The 14342-nt window shown below is 46.6% G+C and overlaps 1 long non-coding RNA gene across 1 annotated transcript in view; it reads left to right on the top strand.

Moving 5' to 3' along the window:
• The first annotated feature begins 6194 nt into the window (after positions 1-6194).
• Positions 6195-14342, top strand: part of LOC143126348 (uncharacterized) — a 23349-nt gene continuing 15201 nt past the window's right edge. The window contains exon 1 of the long non-coding RNA XR_012987463.1: positions 6195-6908. This is a non-coding gene — a long non-coding RNA (uncharacterized LOC143126348). The remainder of the gene's footprint in view (positions 6909-14342) is intronic.

Genomic DNA, 14342 nt, shown 5'->3' with positions numbered 1-14342 from the left:
TTTGTAGTTTTAATAGTGCTTATTTCTCATTAACTTTGACTAAATATAAGGGCACAAATCCCGAACATATTTGTCAAAATATTGCTGTATGAGTTAGCTCCGCCATCTTGGATTATTTTTTTCATATGCGCCCTTCACTTCAATTAGGGGTTTGCACGGACGTCACGTTCTGGCCGGTAACCATGGTAACCCAGCACGCACGGCCATATTGCCGATACTCGGTGAATGAAGTACAATGGAGTATTATGCACTTTGGATATCTTACGTGATTAGCCATGTCTAAACAACAAAAAAGCTCATCAAAATGTGGCTAAGATGCAAAGGCATATAGGGCAGGACTTGGACCACAAGAAAATGCGCGATGTTTCGAGAAATTACAGTTTATTGGCAGCGCAGATCCATATGAGTTGGGTGAGGGAGACGAAGTACCAAGTTTAACCACAAGCGCCCCCCTTCCTCTGATAACTTCTGGCATTATTCTCCTTTCTCCCTGGTTTTCTAATAACTTTTGGAAGTTGATACCTACACCAGATGTTTTTCTCAGTCTGACCTATTGGTACAACCTAAAACACGGCAATAATTAACCATTTTCCTTGACGATGGTAGGGATTTACTTCAGTGCCTAATGCTTTCTAATGAGGCAATATCTCCAATATGGCAACGTCCAAATCTGATGACACGCTGTGCAAACCCCTAATTGACAGTCACCATGTTGCATCGCTTAGCATTTGCATAAAATACACCTCCTGTTTATTTTGGCCTCGCCTACCTGGTGGCATAAGAATCACTTACCTCTTGTTGCTGTAACACGCCAACTCTGAAAATGAATGGTAACTGGTCACTTTGCCTCCATCTCTTTTTTTTTATTATTTGAACAGGACAGTGGAGAGTGACAGGAAGCAAGCGGGAGAGAGAGAGATGGGGTGGGATCGGGAAATGACCGCGGGGCAGGTCGGATTTGAAACCGGGTCCCGGGCACTCAGACCCGTATATGGTACGGGCGCTGTAGCCTGCTGCGCCACAGCGCCCCCTTGCCTCCATCTCTTGCATTTTGAGTGATTGAGAGTGCGCTGAGTGTCAGTAACAGCAAAACTAGTGTACTTTGGAGACACAAATGCGCATGTTGGCTTAGAGTCGAAGAGTTCAAGTGCCCTCAAATTGTCTAAATCAGATGCTCAATGTGGTGGTAGTAGCACAGTGGCTAAGGAACTGGGCTAGCATGCAGTAGCCTGAAAACGTGTGGGTTCCATTCCAAGCTTCCATTGTTGTGATCTTGAGCAAGGCAATTGCTCTAGGGCAGGGCAGGGGTGTCAAACATGCGGCCCGCTAGATGGTTTAATCCGGCCCAGACTTGTAGAGAATACATTTCTGACGATGTCAAAAAAAAAACCTCTAGCCCATTCCTGTGAGGAGTTATGAATTTTCAAAGAAATAACCGAAATGCTCAATTCAGCCGCTAGGCGCAGCCAAAAAACAAAAAAAAAAGTTCGGAGTTGACTGGTCCTGTGCTGTCAGTTTGGCTACATTGTCGGGAGAAAAGCAGGCGTTGCGACAAAATTCAGAGACAAAGTGCAGCCTGCAAACGGAGGACAAGATGTTTGGGCATTTTATTGTATTTTGCACCAGGAAGTTTTGTGTTGTAAAACACTAAACTTGGATCATGTTAAAGTGTGGTTGTGCAAACTGTAAATTTAATCAGGTCGCGAGGTCTGACTCACCGTCAGTTTGACTGTTTTCTTAGTGATAATGGCATTCTGTCTGGCTTACCATACCACGCTGTAGTACGGTGGTTAAGCCGAGGTGCCGTACTCAAGCGTTTCTTTGAACTACGAGAGGAAATTGGACAGTTCTTGGAGAAAAAAGGCAGACCAGTAGCAATTTAAATGCCCGGAATGGGTGCAGGATCTGGCCTTTATGGTGGATAGCCTATTACACAGCACCGCCACCTAGCCTACAAAATTATTTGATCTGATGTAACCTAATCGTATCAGTTGATCGTATTGCTCATGCACTGCTAACTTATGTTTGTTAAATTCATTTTATTTTTCATACATTTGCACATTTACATTTTTAAGGCAGGATGTTAACTTTCTTCATAGCTCCCACTTGAGTTTAGTGTGGTGAGTTGGTTCAGGTGGTCAGATGTAAAAATGTAAGCCTATCCACTCAACTATAAAAATAAACCAGTTGTTTATGAGTGAAATGCATTTTATTTCAATTTCATTGGCCTCTCTGAATAAATGTGTAATAATCTAATATATCCCTTGTGATTATGTAGGCTACAAATGTAGGCTGAAGGGTAAAGCATAGCCTACTGAAAAAAACTAAGCTGGAGATTTGGAGTTGTCAAAGAATGTTTTGCAATTATTTCACTGGTCCGGCCCACTTGAGATCAGATGGGCTGTATGTGGCCCCTGAACCAAAATGAGTTTGACACCCCTGCTCTAGGGAGAATGGTCTTTGTAATATAATTGACATGTGTAATTGTTTTGAAAAAGTGTCTGATAAATGAATAAATGCTAATCAAATGGAATGATTGTATCTCCAGGATAGCAGCCAAACTCATGCAGATAATGGACTGGGCAAAGGAGATATTGCTGCTCTGAGTTGATTTTTCATTTAAATGAAATGAAATTTGAAATTGAATTCCGATGCTATGTTCCTTTTTTGTAGGTCAGGATCTGCTACACGCATTGGTCCAAGGGGAGAGGAAGGGTAGACTAGTAGGGTAGACTGTTTGGCATTGACAATTTATGAACTGATTTGTTTGTAGTATTTACATACTTACCGGTATATAACAATACAAATCTTCAGTGCTGTATATTGGTATTTTATGTACCGGATGTGCGCTTACTATGAACCTTGCAGGTGGCAAGATTAAAAACAATCTCAGCCCCCTTCTGTGGGTTATGCCCCCTGTGAGCTAATCCCATTGTGGAAGTGTGCAATGCCGTCCTCTGTGTGGAGGCATCTGTAGAGGTGCCCTGACTAATCTGCCATTCTCTGCACAGCGCTACAGTAACGTTGTGTCCTGTTCTGCCTTTTATTGAGGACACGGTTTGTGTATCACAGCAGGGCATTGTGTGCGGAGTCCAGTCCTTCCTGTGCCATGGCCCTATTAAGGGCTTCCAATCTTGCCAGCGACATTTTACATGAGGCTTGAGGGTTGTTAAGGTTCGTCTGGCATGCTATGGCTAAAAGGTTTATCTTCCACACCTGCTTCATGCATATGTCAAGTACACAACACACACTCATGGAGCTGCTTTATTTGTCTCCTATGCCCTCTCCACACACACACACACACACACACACACACACACACACACACACACACACACACACACACACACACACACACACACACACACGCGCGCACACATAGACGTCTGACAAGTACACCATTGCCCTGTCTCTGATATCTCACAAGTGTATTTCCCCCCGACTCAGGATCCCATGTTTAGATCAGTCAGATTGGGTTAAAGTCAAAGAGGATTGGTGCAGTTCTTTGTGCTGGAGAGAGCATCCAACATTACCAGACTCCTAAAGGAAAGTGAGCTCTGTAATTGTTGCCGGTCAAAGCTCTATCATCTTAGACATGCGTGTAATTATACTATTCTCCACTTTAAATGACTTTTCCGTCAAGCGGAGCTTCTGTCTGTATTTTGTACTCCATATCTAACACATTGAATGATACGTAGAATCAATAGTTTTATTTTTGATTGAACATCATTGATAATAAATATGGTTAAAATATATTTTCAGTGATTGTATTCAGACCCTTGGCTCTTTGTTTGTATCTTGTCAAAGGATTGTAGAGGTTTGTAATGTTGGACTTGTGGTTTTCAATTATTGATAAGAGCGTCTGGGCCATAGGCCCCAGCCTTTTGATCTGGGGGTCGTATGTTAAGGATAACCATTAACAGACAGTGCACACCATGCGGGGCTTATAAAATATTCAGTGATCGTCTGGAACTCGAAAGCATGCCTGGGAAAGAGTGTGTGCAAAAGTGTGTGTGCGTGTTTGAATGAGAGAGGGGCACCCCAAACCAAATCCCACATTTCCAGTCCAAGGAGCTGAAAATAGAGAGAGTTTTGTGAAGCTGCGACCTGTGAGCTGTGTGTGAACAGAGCTGTGACACATGCTGCAAAATGAGGACCCGAGGGACACGGTCAGTCCCTGGAGGCACAATCAATAGCCCCCCGTCCGAGCAAACAGCTGTCAACAAACTGCCCACTTTCACGGCTCAGTGAGAGATGGATGGGGGTGTGTGTGTGTGTGTTTATTGGAGGGTGTGTAAAAGGGGGTAGGTGAGCTGCAGGTGGCTCAGTGCTGGCTGCTGGGTTGTGTGACCTCGGCCCCGCGCCTCGGGTTTTTTGGAGCATGAAGTGCTTTAACCAGATCGCCCACGTCTGTGAGCGCCCTGCTGTTAGTAATGTCTTCTGACTGCTCCCAGAGAAAAACCTGTAAAAGTGAACCAAGGGCTCAGTTGGGACGATGTTACATTTCTGTGTGTGGCCCTGTTTGATGTGTGTATGTGTGTGTGTGTGTGTGTGTGTGTGTGTGTGTGTGTGTGTGTGTGTGTGTGTGTGTCAGCGAGAGGCAGAAACAGAATAGTCATGCTTTGGCTGGTTGGGGACAAACGCCAGCGCCTCTTCTCTTCTCTTCTCTTCCCCTGTCAGCATGTGTTGGCTAACTCTTTACCTCGCCCTGCAGCCCTGTCCTCTGAGCCTGCCCTGCCAGATGCCACCCTGACAGCCCCATATGGGCCAGAATCACTCCCTCACCTTCCTCCTCCTCCTCCTCCTCCTCCTCCACCCCTCGCTTTACACTAGACAGGGAAGGGTACATGTACAAAGGGAAAGACAGGGAGAGCTCATGTATAGAGAGAGAGAGAGAGAGAAAGAGAGAGATTTTATTTTAAATTGTACTTTATTGCAATGTATAACAGCACAAAACTTCAATCAATCAATAATGAACAAAGTATTTAAAAAGCAGAAGCCCCAACACACAAAAATAAATAAAAATAAAAACATCTACAGAGAGAGAGAGAGAGAGAAAAAGAGAGAGAGAAAAGGAGAGAGTATGGAGAGACAGGACTATGAATATGTGAAGCATCCCAGCTTTTCCTCTCTGAGATGATCATGCACCCTGTGTTGATCTGGTGTAGTGAATGAGGCGCAGAGTGAGAAAGACACAGGTGTGGACAGATACAGATACACAGGGACAGAACTGTGACTTTATCACTCCGCACACATCCCATTCTTCCATTCCCCACGGCTGTAAGTAGGGACCCTGGATGTCGATATCGAGGTTCAAGGCAAAAGCAATGAATGTCCCTCTAGCTCAAGTTAACAATGAGGATAATACACCCCCCCCCCTGGGATTTGAAAGGCTCCTCCGTCAGATGAAAGGAGGAATTTGTTTCATGATTCTGCACCGCTTGTTTACCACGGACCCCAGAATTTCATGTTTTTGATCAGTGCCATTATATAGCCGGATCCTTTATGCCATATCCCACGAGGGGGCCGATTATTTCTGTTTATTTTGTGTGCTCAGTCCTTTTGATGTTTTCTTCCTCCAGTGGCGTCAATTACATATGCATGGATGCATACACTCACACAAATTAATGACAAAATGTCAGGCGCCTTCATTCGTGTGCCTATTGTGTCTGACTCTCTGGTTGAAATTCAACTAGATGTGCATATTTAGAGCCACGTCGCGGTGAGTCAGAGCGCAGTCGGACTGCATCCCCTGTCAACTCGTGTATTACACAGAGGTAACCCCATCTGTACACACACATACACACACCATATGAACAAACACACACACACACACACACACACACACACTTAGATGTTAGCACACACACAAACACCAAATATTGTCTGTGCTTTCATCACAATTTATGCATGTGTTGCGGTGTGTGTTTTCCACCTGGTGTTAGTGTTTGCATTGTCTCTGGTCACTCCAGTGTCTAGTAGCAAGTTAGGCAGAGACAGAGAGGAGAGGTGGGCTGGGGGAGGGGCTGGGGGAGGAGTTGTGAATACCAAACCGCTCTGCCACTGGCTGTGAGAGAGGGGGTGGGCTCTGCTCAGGGTGGGCTGGGCGGCGTGGGGGGAGGGGCCACCACTGCTGTGGCAGTCTATCCCCCCCACGGCAGCTGGGAACAGAGCATGCCGAGACACAGACAGTAGCCAAGTCTGGGAGCAGGACCAAGAGAGAAACACCGAGAGAGAGAGAGAGAGAGAGAGTGAGAGAGAGAGTGAGAGAGAGAGAGAGGTAAACAGCCACAGCAAGACTGCGCTGGAAAGCATAAACCAGGACAATTCTCCCTTTTCTCTCTCTCTCGTGAGCCATGCGTGCATCTGTGTGTGAGCACCCGCGCTGGTGACGCTGGAGAGTTGCTGTGCGTGGTGTGTGGGAGTGCTCACTCCTGACAGGAGTTGTGGGGGGAACCTGTCCACAGCGCTTGAGCTTGGGATCGGAGATCTGTGCTCTGTGGAAGCCCTTCTTTCAGCTTGCTACTGAGTGTGTGAATGTGTGTGTACGTGTGTGTGTTTTTCTGTTCGAGCTTGATCGGCTTCCTGCACACGCTTGACAATGAGATTAGACCTGCGCAGTGATTTTTCCGACGGAGTTTTCTCATCGTGCCAGAGCTGATCTCTCGAGTGCTGCTGAGCTGCACCTGGAGCGTGCACACCTGGCTGTGAGCCTTCCACGTGAACGAGCCAAGCGGATGACAACAACTCCAAACCAAAAACACAAACATTTGAAGTCTTTACCTCAAAGGATATTTTTCTGATTTTTGATTCCTGCCAAAAACAAACAAGATTTCTCCACTGAACTGTGGGGAGAAAACTCTAGATTGCAACTGGAGAAAACAAAACACCAACTAACTACATGAGAGGTGAGGCAATATACTTTTACTCCTCCTAATACAACTTTCAAAAGTACCAGACTGGTGTCTATAAACAAATGATAGAAAAAGTGTTCTAAGTGCACTGTAGCTATTATTGCTTTGCAGAAGGGAATCACTGGGTAAGATTTCACAGGAGGACTTGAGCGTGAGTGTGAGCGTGCTCTTCATGGAGCCACTGGCATGGTTTCTGGGAATGTCCGTACCGAGAACAGATTGGCAGCACAGTTGGAGTGAGCCCCTGAGCTGTTTAAAGCTGTAATATTTCTGCATGCGTCCTTGAAACAAAACAGTGGGCAGATGTCATGTTAAGAGGGAGTTTCAGTTACTCAAAACGGGCAGCTTTTTTCGGTTTCAGGATCCGATGCGTGTTTGTCGGTGTGCGTGTGCGTGTACTGGAGGGCGCATGTGACTGAGCTCTGGGCTCTGGAAAGGTTACTGCTAATTAAACTGCATTCTTTTCCGCTGAAGCACATAATGTAGGGCTCCCCCCGTTGTCCCTGGAGCAGCTGTTCCTCGCTGGGCTCCAAACGTGGGTCTCTCTCTCTCTCTCTCTGCTCCTGCTCCTGCTCCAAACGCGGGTCTCTCTCTCTCTCTCTGCTCCTGCTCCAAACGTGGGTCTCTCTCTCTCTGCTCCTGCTCCCACGCCTGGGCTCCGGTGCATCCTTAGCAATCTCACACACCTCAAAGTTGAAGTCAAAGCTGGCATTTAACGTCACACAGTTTCCAGAAGTGACTTTGTTTGTGTGAGTGGATATGAATGTGTGTGTGTGTGTGTGTGTGTGTGTGTGTGTGTGTGTGTGTGTGTGTGTGTGTGTGTGTGTGTGTGTGTGTGTGTGCGTGTGTGTGTGTTGTTGTATCAGACAAGTGTCCATAGCAGCCCTTGTTGCTGTGTCCATTTATTTTGGCCATTATCACACCTCCCTGCTTCCCGTTGCGCCCTTATTTGATGCTTTTTCTTGGTGAAATTTGATCCATTCTCTTCTGACTCCATTTTACTGCCTCACTGTTGCAGGGGCGTCTGGGAGTAGCCACAAAGGTTAATATTTACACCCTCAGGTGCGGCGGGCAGCCAGAGATATTTACATATTCAACACCACGGGACACAGCTCTCCCCCTGTAACTCATTTCCCAGGTAACCCCTGTGCAAGGCAGGATGATGTACGAGCAGAGGGAGGAGAGGAAGAGCAAGAGGAAGAGAGAGGGCGTGGGGGAGTTTGAAAACATGACCATGGCCATATAGGGAGCTCTGCCCCCTGTGGATGCTGAGGTTGATTAGTGTGACATAGTTTTGTTTAAGAGGGCCTTAAGGAAGGGAGAGAAATCTGCTTAGATGAACGTTCACATACACAGTAGGAAGCCACAGCTGCAGCTCATCCCCAAAACAGACAGTAATATATATATATATATATATATATATATATATATATATATATATATATATATATATATATATATATATATATATAAATATACAGCACAGTACGGGAGGCCCCGGTGGACTTTTGCTTAAGTGGTTAGGCCCTTTCGGAGTTAATTAAAGCTTGAGTAAGAGTCTTAAACTCCTGTGTGTGTGTGTGTGTGTGTGTGTGTATGTGTGTGTGTGTGTGTGTGTGTGTGCACATGCGCTCATGGCCAACGATGACCAGGTTGCAGCTCTCTGGCCCCCTGACCTGAGCACACACACACACACACACACACACACACACACACATACACACACACACACACACACACACAAGGCAGACTGAGTGACAGATGGCCTTCCCCTAATCAGAGGGAGAAAAAGAGATTTGGAGAGAGAAAGAGGAAAGATGTGGAGAGGGGGAGAGAAAAAGAAAGAGGGAGAAAGAGAAAGGGGGAGAGAGAAAGAGAAAAGGGGAGAGGTTCTGGATTCCAACCTGTTTCTGTCTGCTTCCCCTCTTTTATTTTGCGACATCTCTGCCGCTGCCTCCTTGTCTTGCTCTCAGTTTCACTTTGCCTGCTGGCCCAAAGTCATCTATACTGTCTCACGTTAATGTGAATGAACTGATTGCCACTATTCTCTTCACGGGTGAAATCTCTTCGTTACACTCGTGGATGCTTCTGAAAGACGCCCAGCCTTCCACACACACATACACACACACACACACACACACACACACACACACACACACACACACACACACACACACACAAACACAAACACAAACACACACACACACACACAAACACACACATACTCCACCAGCCCCAGGGTGTGCAGACTCTTAATTCTAATGGATTCTCCATGCGTTCCACTCTGACGGAGTCGAGTGTGTGTGATTAGGAGGACACACACAATGAGAAATAAAGAACCTGTTTACCTGAATGAGCCTGCGCACTGCTGTGGGACTCTAATGGAAAGGCTGGCCACAGGGCCCCTACTGCTAATATCATCACTGGCCTTATGTGTAGAGATGAGCCATGCAACGTCACCGCCTCCACAGCCCTGCTGAGCAACTGGCCAGGTCACGCCGAGTCATCGCGGGTATTAATAATAAAACAAGAATTGGGGGGGGGGAAAATCCTGCTTATTTCTGTGTATTGGAAAAGCGTAATTTCCCACACAGCGGAGCGTTTAAGGGGCTGAAGTGGTTTGAAGCTGTCAGAGGCGTTACGCAACGCCATGCTGGAAGATGGAAATCAATATGCGGCGAGTTGCTGGACCAACTTTCCGCCCACATGCATCTGTGACTTCAGTGTTTGGGCCCCGCACACACACACACACACGTACACACACACTCACACACACACACACACACACGTACACACACACACACACACACACACACACACATACACACACACACACACACACACACACACGTGATCCTGGCTCAGCTCTGCGTGGCTCTCCGCACCAACGGAGGGGTCAAGAACGCAAGCAGGCAGCTTCCATCCACTCACTGTACACCAGTGAATCTTCCCTCCAGAACTGAATCCTATTTTTGTGCTTAATAAAAAGCACTGTGTGCAAATAAATAGGGAGTGTGTGCTCGGATGGATGTATGAAGAGTGGGAGTGACGTGTGCGAACAACTAATTACATAAAGAGCCAGGCCAAGTGCTGTTGATTGATGATGGCTCGCTGTTTTGTTTGTCCAGTTCGGTGATTACTCCTCGCTCCAGCCATTTGCTGTGATTTACAGAGAGCTGGAGACCTGGGATGGGCAGTTACAGGCGTGACTCAAACTCGCTGACGGAGGATCACACTTTTATAGTGGCTTTATACAGCAGTCTGCGTGATTTAAAGGCCACACTTAAAGTGCATGTCGCTGTTGTTACATGTGCAATTATTTCATTAGACAGCTGAGTTGTTGGTGTTGGCATGTGATGCACTGGCGTTGGGCTGCGATGGGCCATGGCCGAGATGAAAAATGGGGAAACAGTGCTTTGGATTAAATATTTAGATAAACTTTAGCATGAAATATTTAGGCCCTAACCGCTTTTGTTCCCTCACGGTACAAGAAAGTGACATCAAGCTAGACCAGAAATCTTGTCGGTATAACGCGTTCACTCTGACTTTCATTTAACATTGATGCAACATTGTGTGCACTTGACACAAAATACTTCCCGGAGTGCTCGCCACTGCTCACTGAGTTTGAGTAGATTTCCGTACGGCACAACAGCACATAATTGCACAGGGGCACAAACAAGCAAATGCCTCATCAAATCGCTCACGCTGTCTCGCATCTGTGTGAAGAACCAGCAAAACACTGGATAAACAGTGGAGATAAAAAAAGGCTGATTCTAACTATGTCCATCAACCTATTCAAGCCACATCCACCCAACAATATGGCACTACAGAGAGGTGTCACTTGTGTCCGAGCCACGGAGAAAATGAGAATGTGTTAGCCTGTCCAGTATGACCTCTCGTCGGCTTTCTTCTTTTCTCATGACCCCTTGTCCTCCTCTTGAGTTTAAACAGGAGCAGGGTGGAATGGCAGGGGCAGGTTGGGGGTGGGGCTACTGTGGTATGACCAGTGGTGGAGCTGCACCGTGGACCAGAGTCTAGAGAGACCAGTGGCTAAGGTCAAGGCTTTTGTCTCCAAAAGAGGTGTGACTCAACCTTTTGTGTTGAGTTGATATGTATGCACTGGGCCATTGAGTGAGCAGGGGGGATGGGAGCGCTGAACTGCTCTAGGTACCGTCTCTAATGCTCCAAACATGGTGGGCGCTGAGAGGCAGAGGGAGGACAGCACTCCGCTTCCAATACGAGATACGATGTTTATCAGCACTGTATAGGGTTTGGGCACTGCATACTGACATTCAAGTGAACACGTGAAGGCATTTTCTCCAGATGCTCGGCATCCTCTATCCGAGCACACAGCCCTAATGTAGACCTCTCACAGGGATTTACACATGTGTGTGTAGCGCACAGCTACATGGACTGCTTGACTGCCTTCTGCCTTCTGCGGAGCCCTAACTGTGTCGTGCGGAGCCTGAGATCGGGAGCGACGTCCGCAGCTGCGCTCTGGACTCTCTCCAGTGGGCTGTCGGCCCTTAGGTCAAGCCTGTGTGTTTTCCCTCAATGCAGCTTTCACCCCCCCGAAACCCTGTACAGGCTTGCAGTGTTATCTTTCAAAGCCGCATTCCTTTAATACATCAGAACAGCAGCATTAGACAGGATTATTCATCACTTCTAGGGAGACGTACCTATACTTAGCTTGCTTCATTTTCCTCGTCATCGACTAGCAGATGAGGAATGAAGATGGTATTCTCAGGAGGAGACTCGTGGGGCATGGAGAGATGTTTCCCTTGGGGGAACTTTAGAAGGAATTGGGATTAAACCATCATGGCTGAGAAAAAGGCCCTTTGGTTTCCTGAGGAGCTGCCTATTAGCTATTATTGCTACTTTGTGCTTACTGTATATGGCTGTGTTAAATAATGTGCTTATATGGCTGTGTTAAATAATGTCTCAGCCTGGGAGGACTGCTCGCTGTATAGTTTAGTAATCCAGCACTTTGGATGCTGACAGTTAGAGACACAAATACACATACAAGATTTGCACATGCTCTCTTCCTCTCTCTCTGTCTCTCTCTCTCTCTCTCTCACACACACACACACACACTTTTTCTCTCTCTCTTTAATAATGTATGGTCTCCACTGCCCACTCTGGTTTATGTGAAATGGTTGACCCCTTACTCAAAGCCTCTCTGATCTGAGGCGTGGTTTCTTCCTACCATCTGTCCCACTGATTGCTTGACAGGTAGACTCGGGTCGTGGTGACAAACCAGCAGACATGTTGCTGACTAAGGCCACGGTGACAAGCTGAGAGAGAGGCAAATAAGGGGAGCAAAGAAGGGCCGTGAGAGGGAGAGGAAATCGAATATGCCATAATGTTGTGAAGAGCAGCTGCTCTCTGCATGGGTGCGACCACTGTTTTAAAGCTCAGTAGTTCTGGGGGGAATGATGGCTTTATGAGTGTTTACATGCCAGGGGTATTAAGGAAGTGGATGGGTTTGACTCGGCGGATGTGGGAGTTGCCAGGGAATGATGTGGATTAAAGCAGGAGATTTGTGTTCCTCTCACCTCATCCTCTCAGCCCCAGCTCCGTTGGCCTCTTCACTGCTTTGTTTCATCCCTTTCCTTGACAGCTTCCGTGCTTAATCCAGAGAATGTTCCTGAACGTTCCAGCAACATGCCTTCGTCATTCACAGCGCACATCAAAACTGCTGTGTTTTGGAGGACTGTGGGGGTCAGCAGAGCTCTGAAATAGAAGCCTCCTCCTCTGTAACGCACCTCAAAGGGAATCAGCAGACAGCATCTGAACTCGAGAAACTATAAATGGCAGAACAAGCGGACTGTGTGAAATGTGTGTGTGTGTGTGTGTGTGTGTGTGTGTGCAGGTACGTGTAGGTGTGTGTGTGTGTGTGTGTGTGTGTGTGTGTGTGTGTGTGTGTGTGTGTGTGTGTGTGTGTGTGTGTGTAAGTGTGTAGCACACGTTGTGGATGTTGTGTGGTACTGTGGTGCAAACATGCAGCACTATTAATCTGCGTCCATGCATTATTCAGGCCTCATTTTGCCCACTGCTGAGGAATCAGTGCCTGGGGTGAGCGGTGGGTGGAGGACTGGAGATCTGAGGGGAACGTCTGCCTCTCGCTCTACCCCATCTCCGTCTCCATCTCCATCTCCATCTCCGTCTCCGTCTCCGTCTGTGTCTGTGTCTGTGTCTGTGTCTGTGTCTGCTGCCTTGTTTGTCAGTCATGTCATCACTGGAAGAAGGAGAGGGAGGAGCGGAGTGCCTCCAGTTTCTGAAATTCTCTTTGTCCCGAGACACTCCTCATGTTTAGTAGATAAGGCCTGGGCTGGGATTCTGACGCACAGCACTGCTACTCAGGATTTCAAAAAGCCAAGATACTTGTAACTATGTCATGTTTTGGCATCATTTTAATCAAATCCAATTATCAGCTACAATAAATTAAGACAAGTTCACCCATGTTTTCCCTTTATGACATATCAGTCGTCTGAACAGGGAAACACATGCAATTACCCTGGTTATACCTGAGATTATTCTATGAAGGAGGTGCAAAAATCAGATCAATTCATTGAGACAGTCCCTCTTTGTTTTATCCAGCAAGAAAAATCAATGGTCTTTGTCATCTGCGCTTATCTGTCCAGAGCGGCTCTCAGGACACAGCTTTATCGCCTCTCTCGTGGCCTACACGGACGTGGAGAGAGGGGAACTCGTGGTAAAAGAGTGATAAAACTCAATAATCTCTCCATCTTGCCGCATTATGGCCGGTGGCAACACGGAGAAAGGCAGCCTAATTAACTCTAAGTAGCCGTTATGACCGCATAGATCTCCTTAAATGGAAGCACTAATGGCTACTGGGCGCTGATCTAATTTAGCCATTAGAAGCTGATGGAATTGCATTTTGAGAACCAAAGGAGAGCATGTAGAGAGTGAGTGTAGGCTGGGAGTGGGAGTGCGGATAAACAACACAGCACAACACAAAAGGACAACAGACAGACAGACAAAGTGAGAGACAGAGAAAGCAGGTCCATTTTATGTAGGAGATATTAGAGTAGTCTGGGTGCAGTGGTGCTCGCTCTTGTCTCACTGAAACTCTACATGAGGTCCATTGACAGTGGAATGAAAAAAAAAGGACCTAGGAGCATCACCTAGGCGTTACGCAAAAGAATCGGAGCCCTCAAAATAGGATTCTGAGGTTGCTAGGCAAACGGAGATGTAGCCGGCTATTATTCCTGCTGCATGAATTGCTTACTATAATTTGATCTCAAAAAATTTAATGAAGGAAAGAAAACAGCTGTTACATAAACATATTCATTAATACTAGGAATAGTTTTGTAGCATTAGTAGTTTTGGGGCAACATGGTAGATCTAGACAGAGACGCCCCACTGATTGACGTTTAAGTTTTGTGTGAGTGTGACTGCCGAAGT

The sequence above is a fragment of the Alosa pseudoharengus genome, unplaced genomic scaffold, assembly GCF_046254945.1.
Source record: "Alosa pseudoharengus isolate Yale_2024_CS ecotype anadromous, Long Island Sound unplaced genomic scaffold, YU_APseudo_1.1 YU_APseudo_1.1_scf_16, whole genome shotgun sequence".
Lineage (NCBI taxonomy): Eukaryota > Metazoa > Chordata > Actinopteri > Clupeiformes > Clupeidae > Alosa > Alosa pseudoharengus.
Note: the sequence above shows the minus strand (reverse complement) of the source record. Positions and strands in the feature narration are given on the sequence as shown.